The sequence below is a fragment of the Strix aluco genome, chromosome 3, assembly GCF_031877795.1.
Source record: "Strix aluco isolate bStrAlu1 chromosome 3, bStrAlu1.hap1, whole genome shotgun sequence".
Lineage (NCBI taxonomy): Eukaryota > Metazoa > Chordata > Aves > Strigiformes > Strigidae > Strix > Strix aluco.
Window position 1 is genome coordinate 127,369,685 of NC_133933.1, and position 10,239 is coordinate 127,379,923.

Consider the following 10,239-nt stretch of genomic DNA (forward strand, 5'->3'; position numbering starts at 1 on the left):
TGTGTCATTATCACTCACACAGATACCAGCAGAACCTGTCATTTGTAAATGCTGGCAGGTGGCAAGTCCTTTCCTAGGCATTACAGGGTACTGTTTAAAACTTCAAGACAAATCTGTAGACACTTTCAGATTGTCATCAGGTCATAGACATCCATTGATCCTAGTAATTTAAGCTAAAACTTTGGGGGTTTGTCACGTAACAGAAAATCAAGCTGGAAATATCCTAGTTGAGCAAAAAGCCTGAAACCCCAGGGATAAAAGATAATATCACTCAGACCAGGGAGAGTTGTTCCTAGGAAAATTAAAGTAAGAGCAGTTATGGTCTGGCAATTAGAGCAAGAAAAGTAATAGCTGAATACAAATCCAGCTGGAAAAGCATAGGAACAGGCTGGATGAGTTGGAAATGAAATCATTAACCTATCAGCTAATGTAAAGAGGGAAAATATCTCTAGAAGGGTTGGTCAGCACAATGTCAGCTGTATTAGGACTGTGAGCTACAATGACTAAGAGTTTTTTAAGAGCCAGGATGTTGCAATAACAAACCAAGACTTAGTATCTAAATGGCTTCTTTTATTGTAAAACCTGCTGGGTTTTTGTTTTTCTTTTTTTCACACTGCCACTGACTTTTTTTTTTTTTATTATTTTTTTTGCAAACAGCTTCACTGAAGTCTGTTCCAGAGGGAAGAGAAGAAAACACATCAGTGAGGAGCTAGTCATTGGCAAAGAGCTGAGCAACACTTAGGGACGGAGCCTTCTAACACCAAATGCCCATGGAGAGATGAAGCTGGGGATTGAGAGTCACACGAAGACCCCAGTGCACTCTTCTTTTCAATACTTTCTGCCCCAAGCTGATCTCCTTGTTATTAAGTTCACCTTGAACTTGTTAAAACTGTGTGACTAGGGAAGAAATTCAGTCTTATGGTTAGGGCATAGGAGCCAGGATGTTTGATTTCCCCTCCTGATTTTTGCACAGTTTTGTGTAGATCACTATTGTTTGCAGAAAGTTTCATATTGCTTTAGGAGAACAGTGCAGTGCTATTATGTAAGTGTTTGCAGCTCTTGGTAATTGGAAACAGAATTTGATTTATTGCCATACACAGCATTTCCCTAAATCAGGAGACAAGTATATCCAAGGTAGAACTCAGGAAAACCTGGAAATACACAGCCCTTTCTCTGGTAGATTGAGCATGGACCATTCTACTGAATTCTGCTGTTGTCTTGTACCTTTCTGATGTGAAAAACAGAGAATTTCTGCCAGCAAGGACACCAATCTGAGAACTTCTGAATCAAAGGATTTGCTTTTTATAAAGCCACACTTAGATACCAAGGCTGCCATTCTTGGAGTTACGCAGAAAGAACTAGTAACGTACGAAGTGTTGATTCCTGTTTTGATCTGAACAATTAGCCAAAACTTCTGGGTTGTGGGGTTTGTTGAAGTTTGACAGAGGAACAAGACATGATACCAAATATTTCTGTCATGCAGTCCTGGTCCCAGCTGTTTACCTAGAAGGGAGGGAGTCCTCAGGGTCCTGTGTCTTAAATACATGCTAAAATGCATAAACCATTCACTTCTCTTGATCTCTTGCCCATGTTCTGCAAGAAACATTGCAGAATTTGCTCTTCCCTCTGCTCTTATCTCTACTTTTTTTACAGATTTCTGTCCCTTTTTCCTACCTGCCAGTTTTCTTTTTGCATTTCCCCAGATTCCATCTTTCCTTCTGTTCTCTCACCCTGATCTTTCTCTCCTAAACCTTTTCACTCCCCGTCTTACCCTTATTTTTCAGAAATCTTCATTTGACTCGGTTTGCACCTTTCTTTGCATGGTAGGGTCTCCAGCAATTCCTTCTGCTCTCTGTATCACTGACCAGCACTTTGGTGACCTGCAGCTTCTTGGAGAAATCTTTACAGGGAAGTGGCCCCAGAGTGGATGTGCCTAATGATCCAAGGGATGGTGGGAAAAGGATCTGTGCTGGGAGCAGCTGAGTGCCAGCACACTGGACAATAAAGCTGTCAAACTAAGTCTCTCCTGAGCATGTATAAACTGATTGTTCCAGGGGCTCAGAGCTGTGTCTCATTTGGGATAACATAATGAAAACAGCCAAAGACACAACATTGTCCCCAGGGTTACATGTATGACCTGGTTTCAGGTTCCTGCTTCAAAGCACAGAAATGCTAGAACTTTTCAGCAATACTGTATGACTGATTATTTTTTTATTATTATTATTTTACATACACAAAATATTTCCTAGCCTTGGTCTTGGGAAGGACTGATTTTTTTAATTGAACCTTTCTGAAAAAATACCAATGTGAAACAAATGTGGCAAAGGAAGTTTCAGCTTGAAAGTTCCAGTATAGCAAGATTTCATTGAGGAAAGCAGGAGGAAATCTTGACAGAGGATATTGATGCCTCTGCCTTCAGTAATAATTTGAAAACTGAACATTAAAATACTGACAGTTTAACAAAGAGTAATGTGCCATCACTTGTCAAAAATAATATTGTAGGAAAAGGTCAGCTGTTTGGGAAAGCAAGTGCCTGTGGATTGACAAGGTTAATCATAAAAATAAGTGTATTGCTGCCAAATTGTCAGTTGCTGGGTAACCCACAGCTGAAGAAAAGTTTATTTGATTAATGGAAGGAATTTAATGATTTACCATCTGTGTGAAGTTTTCTTCAGTGGAGCATGTAAGACTAAATATGTGTTGTACAGACAAGAAGCAATGAGCCTTGTTGGTGGAGTTCAGTTTATGATCAAGACATGAGGCTCAGCCCAGTTACTGCACATAGGTAGGTGCCTTGGGCTGACTGAGAAGCCCTAGGCTACCCCACTGGTTCTTCTGCTGCTGGTCTACAAGGAGCAGGTACCTTAATTCTGTCATATTGGCCAGGCCGGTGAGTATGTCTCCCACATCACAGAATGTTTAAAACAGTGCTAGAAGTCCATCTGTGAACTGACTCAAATCCTTAAAATGAGATTGAGCTACAGATTAAGAAACCTGCACCACATGTGTCTACAGGTGCAGCAGATGTCTAAGCTCCCATTATAGATGGTAGACCCTAGGGACTAATTAAGCTGGTCAGCCTCTACAGCCCTGGTTCAGTTGCCTAACCATGGGTGTCTAGTACCACTGAAGTGCCATAGGGCATGCGAGACATCTGTGTCAACTGGCAGATACAACAGATATGATGTGAAAATGAGCCCTTCTGGAAGAGCATCTGTGGACCAAGCAAGATAAATCAGGGCATCTCAAATGGCTCGACACTTTTGCAGTCTACCTGCTACATTTGGTCAGCTAATCTCTCTCTAGACTCCACTGATAAAACTGGCTGCAGGCTCAGTTCAGTTGGCTGAACATGAATAATAATAAAAAGTTCCTTTATTTAGTTTTGATGTATCCCTAATGGACTTAAAATAACTTAAAATAAAACATCAACACCAGATAAAATAAACTACACGTGATTTATTTATGGAGAAGTTTCTCCATAGGCACAAGGATTGAAGACCAACCTGAAAACATGATAAAGAGAATTTGGTGGCTAGACCTCCTCACTCAAAATGGAGAATGTTCTGTTTGCTTTTGACTGGATATTATTTGGTTATTTAGCTGGTTCTTGACATGGTTTTTGCACGTGACAGAGCTTTTTTGCTGATTGGAGGCCTTTTGGTGTGATCTGGTCATGTTCTATTGTGAATTTCTCTTATCCTCCAGAACTGGTTGTCTAAATCCCAGTTGCTGTTCCAAAATTATCCGTCTATCTCTCTGTCTCTGCCAGGCTACAGCAACAGATTACACAGTGACAGACACCTGCACAAAGCAGTAGAACTCAGTCCATCTATATTGTTGACAAGGTACTGGTCTGGCTTGCATCCAGGCAAACTAAAACTCTCCTAAGCAATTTCCAGGCATGGTTAGGAGTTAGCATGGGCCAGGGACAATTTCCCAGCCCAGAGAGCAAGAAAGAGAAACAAACAGGGAATGACCAGCGAAGATTAATTTCCTTACTGATCAGGTGAAAACCTCTAGCACCAGTGAAGGAATCTATCAACACAGTTACTACAAAATAAAATAAAATAGCCAATCAGAACTGAATCCACCTTCTTTTCTCCTCTTTTGCCAATTCTTAGAATAATATATTACCTCACCTATCTATGCTTCTGTAAAGCTTCCTTTAAACTACACACCTAAGGCTTACAGATAAGAGAGAAACAGACCCTTTAGTGTGTGATCCATCTGACCTTTAGATGTCTACGTTAAAAGAAGATGAATCTTTCACCTGGAAATACCTGTTGCAGTGTGTAAAGAGGATCTAGAGTAGCTTAGATGACTCTCATCCAAATGTACTTCTGTGATTTCCTGAAAAGCTTCTGTCTGCAAACAGTCCACTAATCGCTGAAGTCCTCAGCAAGAGAGACTAAAACAGGTAAATGCAGAACAAGAAACCTCAGAGTTAGGACTTCTGCTCTGGGCTGCAAAAAGGATATATTGTTTGACTACATAAAAAGGTGTTTTGTCTGACTATAACATATAAGTAACTTTTTTTTTTGTTGTTTCAAAAGATTTCTTAAAAAATCCCTCCAAAACCTGAACTATATGCCGATCAGATGTGGTTTATGGAATTACAGTCAGTTTGGTTACTTTTCTGCAGCTGGGAGGAGTGTCTCAACTGAAAACAAAATAGATAAATGGTTTTTCAGCTGTTTTTCAACTTTGTTATGTATTCTGCAGCTGCTTCATAATCATAGCAAAAATCAACTATATTACTCATGCTGACAAGACTGAAAATGATGGAAAATTATGGGAAAGGAGAAGCCAAAGCTTTTTGTATTTGCAACCTTTTCCCCAGCTTAATACATCGGGTCCCTCCTAGCCTATTTTTGTGTTTTCCTTCCAGCTTAGATTATTCCATCCTAAAAGAGTTTAGGTTATACTTTTAATAACAGAAAAACACAAGAGGCATTTTATGTGACACAAGAATTTTCTCCAGAATTGATTTTCCCCTGCATGTTGCAGAACACCAAGTCTGGCTTCAAGTAAATTCCATTAATGCAAGTAGAAAATACTCTTTTTTCCATCACTTTGTCTTGCATAAGTGACAGTTACACAGCATGTTAGAAGTGATTGAGTCTTTCACTGAGTGATATGGACTTCTCATTAGAGTAGGATGATTACTAGGGTGACCTATCAGTCAAAAGGCATTATATTTTCAATGACTATGTTGTAAATAAGCACAGATGAGACCCACAAGCAAGCATTGCTCTGAAAAATGCAGTTCACATAATGCTGAATTGAAGGAGATTTCCAAGGAAAGGGGCTAGGAAGAAATTTATTTGGGATACATGATTCCTCTGAATTGTCCCAAGCCACCAGCTTGCAGTGTTTCCCCAGAGACCAACCTGTGACGTGCTATAGGAAGACACTTTGTTCTTTCCCCAAAAACAGCACTTGGGGTTTTTCCAGAGGGTCATTTGCTGTGCTGGCATTTAGCACGTATTCCAGAAGCAACAAAGTTCACACCGACAGACTTTGCCCTAGCTGAAGTGACCTGGAGTAGCTGTGGTTCACTCAGAGACAAACCAAACCATATTTCTATTAGACAGGCTTCTCACCAAAAACATTACAAAGGAGATATCTCATGTTAGAGATGGAGAAAAGAAAACACAGATGACTCTCTTGCCTAAACAAGAAACTGGTGTCTCTGGTGCTATCTCAGTGCTGTATCAATGGGAACACAAAAGGCAGTTAATGTTTATTGCACTGACAATTCCGTGGCCCATACTACCTCCTTGCACCAGTTCCCTTGGCTGATATTGCAGTATTTCAAAACCTTATGCCATCTCTCCAGTGCAAAAGAGAGAAATCCTACTTACTACCACTCATTAAAAAAGAAATCATCCCACTCTTTCAAAAGCTAAGTATAGCTTCTGGGAGCATTCTGAGAGCAAAACTCATATTCAGCCTACCTGAAAATCCAAATTGGGCTCAATTTTCAGAAATCTGTATTCATGCCTTGTCTGTATTTCTTTATAGAATTTTTGAGAACAGAAGTCCAGTTCTTGCTCCAAAGGGAGCTGCATTCCCTAATAGATGATACAAGCCTGTACATCTCAGATAAGTCTGTTAAGTTCACAAAGTGCTCTGCGATTTCAAAATACTGGTATTATGGAAATAGCCATTGTTATTCTTGTTTTTAATAGCTGCTGACAATCATGAATATTCTGAGGATAAGTGCCAAGTTAGAAGCTGTGTTTCTGACTAGAGCTTTTCAAATACGCAAGGACTCTATTATGCTTTGGGTAATTTTGTGAGAAGCTTTATGTTGGTGTGTCTGGACTCTCATCCGAGAAACATCTGGTGGAAGGGGATCAGACTGACACAACAAAGACTGGCAGTCATACTTACATGTCCTCTTGTGGAGCCAGTTTATGGTTTCGGTTGTGGTAAAGATGTTGTACACTTCATCTTTGCAGGGCTTTATCAAATTTACTTGAGCTGTTTGAAACTCAGCATTTCCATTTCATGGCAGATACTGAAGTTTCATGCTGTATTTTCTTTCTCAGTATGAACAAAACCACAAGTATAAAAACTTTCCTGCCCATTTAGAAAAACATTACTTTAAAATAAAAAATTATATATATGTATGTACACAGGAAACTTCACTTAAAATTGAAATTGGTACTTAAAAGCTTATTTTGGGTTCTTTTAATCTTTTTATCGATTCATTACGTCCTGACAGAACAATTCTAGTGGTCCAGGATATGGCACATCTCATCACACTGTATCCTGTCAGGATATGGTCCAGGTAAGGATGCTGTTACTGGGCAACCAAGTGGGCAGTTTCCACTGGATGGGATTCAACTACAGGTACCTAATTTTAGGTATCTTCTTTGTGTAGTAACTACATTGGAGCTGGTGACCAAATTCCTGGTTTGGAGAAGGATCTTCTACAGCCAACAGAGTGTAGATACCTACATTTAAACAGGTGAATTGTTTTCCAGCTTCTACTGCCTTCATTGACTAGTTCTTCAGCAAGTATAACAGGAGCCTAGACTCTGTTGTAGACATGTACATTTAGGTTTGAATTTGGTGCTGAATTTCACCCTATATTTTTCACCAGTGGGATGAGAGCTTTCTGATAACAAAGTATTGGCAATAATTTGAAGCCTCTTGTCCATTTAATATTATTATCTTTGGAATATACCTGAGACCATTTTAGACCTGTCATCTAGAACATGTAACCAGATCAGGGTACATCAAAGGCTATCTTGTTACTGAAAAAACCTGGTATATTTTTAAGCTATTAATATAAAATCTCACTGAGGCAAAGCTCTGTAGTTCATGAAAGACAACTCAAAGCCGACTGGGTTTACCTGAACCTGTCTCCACTGGGATCTTGTCTTGATTTAGCTGTTTGATTTAGCAATCAGATATAAAAACACAACATTTTTGAAGCTTGTCTAATGAAGATGCTTGCAGTGAAATTCTTCCCACCACATGTCAATGTCTGAATCTGAGAAAATTACCACAGGCTCCCTTTATTGTCAATGAGAAGAAACAGGCATTTAGAGTGTGAGTCATCTGACCTATTTTAGATGTCCATTTTGGAGTGATGAGTTGCAGATGAAATACTGACTTCTCTCCATTGAGTACTAGAGCAGAGGGTGATTATCTTAGATGTAGACATCTAATGGGATTAGATGAACCTATCCCATCCCCCTTCAGAGTACAACGAGGGTATGCTTTGCCCTATCAGCAGCAAATAGCTTTATCACCCAACAAACACCATGGCTGATATGGGATCTGTCCCAAGACTAATCTGCATGGATATGAGAACAGCCACTGGAATTGGAGCTCCATTTCCATTTGGGAATGATTCACAGCCCACTGAGGTCAATGGGAATCTTTCCACTGGCTTCAGTGGGCTTTGCAAACCCCGGGGTTTCGCATACATTAATTTAGCAGCTGGGTGCCACAATTTAAGATAACATCATTCTTCTGTTTCTTATTATTAATGTTTTGCCAAAGGTTGCCACTTTTGCAGCAGAGCTGGCAGAACAAAGTGAGTCATAGACTAATATGGGGGCTCACTCAGTCATAAAGGCTGTGTATATACATTAGCACAACAATCCCTTCCCTTAGTACCTGAACCTCCTCTTATTTGGTCAGTCTAGTCCACAGTCTTCATTATCACGGCAATCAACACTTAATCCCTTTGTCCATCTAATCCAGGGCTGCCACTGGTCTGTGGTTTACAAAGAACAGCTTCCCCATCCAATCTGAGTGTTAACTGCCTTCCTCAAAGAGCCCCAGCAGTCTGGCCAGCTGGCTCACCAGAGGCAGGAGTAAGTTAGGGAGTCTATTTTAAACTGTTTACATAGGTTCTCGTAAAGATCTGTGAAGGACAGGTCACCTCCAGCTGAAGGGAGGTGGGATGATGTTTCATATGGAGGATGTCTGTCTCCAGCTGTGCTGTAAGGGGGGGGGCCTGTGGGTGACTAACGTTGTCAGGACTGTAACCAGAATGTGAACCCATCAGTAACTGTTTCCCTGACAAGCAATCTCTATCCTTTCATCATCTGACCATCTTGAAGCCTACATCTCAGTAGCAGGTCTGATAGATTAAACAAACTATGTCTGGTGATGAGGGGACTGAAAGTAGCTTTGATAAGAATTCAGGGTAGAAAAAACTGGGATAAATCTGCATGTTCTTCCTGTCTGCCAGACAGGCAGAGATGTTGCTTCTATGAGGGAGAACTGATAAGAGGAAATACATTGTTGGATTGTATTACTGATGCTTGAAACGTCATTAATTAACAATAAGTAACATGAAAGGTCATTGTAGCTTTTGGGGCAAGTGAAGACTTTGGAGAGAAAATATGAGGGTTTAAGGATTTGTCTTATTTTTGTGGCATTGTGGGTGCTTTTGCAATACTTATACTTTTACTCACCCCACCGCTCCAATCTTTCTTTTCAGTATCTGAGAAAGATTACTCTTTTGTGCCTGGAGAATGCCTCAGAGAACATGTTATTGCCTTATTAGCAGAGCCTTACAGGTATCAACAATTCTCTGCAACAACAAAGTGGAAAACTCATGTGTCTCCTGTTGTCCAATATGATTTTCACAGTCAAACTGGGATCATTCAAATACAAATAACATCATTGTCCTAATCATGTTTCTACAGGAAGAAACTGGTAATTTAAAACCTTTGGGAAAATAATATTAAAGCTGGATGGCTAAAATACTTTTTTATATTAAACAGCAAGCAGGATTCACGGCTGTTGCATGGTCTGAGGAATTTCAGATTTTGGTAGTAGTGGAAACAAGGAGAATATACAGAAAATTTAAAGTCTTAACTCGAGATTTGAGACACCTACGTTCCAAATCATCCCTTCCTATAGGTTTCTTCTGTTGCCTAGAATAAGTCTGTCAGGACAGGAGTCAGGTCAACCAAATGTAGTCACCTCAAACCCGGTGGCTTGTTTAAGACACCTCTCTGGACTCCCTGTAATGTCAGTAGGCACTTCCAAATGGCAACTGATCTCATTCAGATAAGGTGCATATTTCTCCACCAAGAGTTCCTGTCTTTCACCATTGATTCTAGAACTCTGGATGACCAGTTTAAAATAGACCTAAAACTTTTAAATGGTTTTATTTAGCTGAAATGAATTTTGTCCTAATGTTAGGGTTATAAAATCCATTTAAGTACATGTGACAGACAGATTTTAATATATCCAGTTACAAGCCAATAACTAAGTTTTGCTTCTAATGTTAGGGTTATAAAATCCATTTAAGTACATGTGACAGACAAATATTTTAATATATTCAGTTACAGGCAAAAATAGATTAATATTATCCTGTCAGCTCCACGCATTAAAGTGGTCACAAGTCAGTATCACAGAAACGATGAGTGAAAAAAGCATCATAATTATGGTTCTTTATTTACCTCATGGTTTTTGTGCCTGTTGTATTCATGCTGTCAGGGTTTTTCTAAATAACCGTAATGGATAAAGATGGCCTAGAATTTTCCCTTCTGAATGAATACAGAGATTCTCTCCTAATGAGGAAATGGAGTCTACAAACAAACAAACAAATATGTTTGCAACACAGGCTGAACAGAAAATGCTCTTGGGGAGGGATTCTCCAAGTGAAAAGCATCTCTACTTCCAGATAAGCCAAAGTGTGCCATGGGGGCCTTTGCCCCCATGTGCTGATGTGAGTTCAACAAGTCCCCAACAACAAGC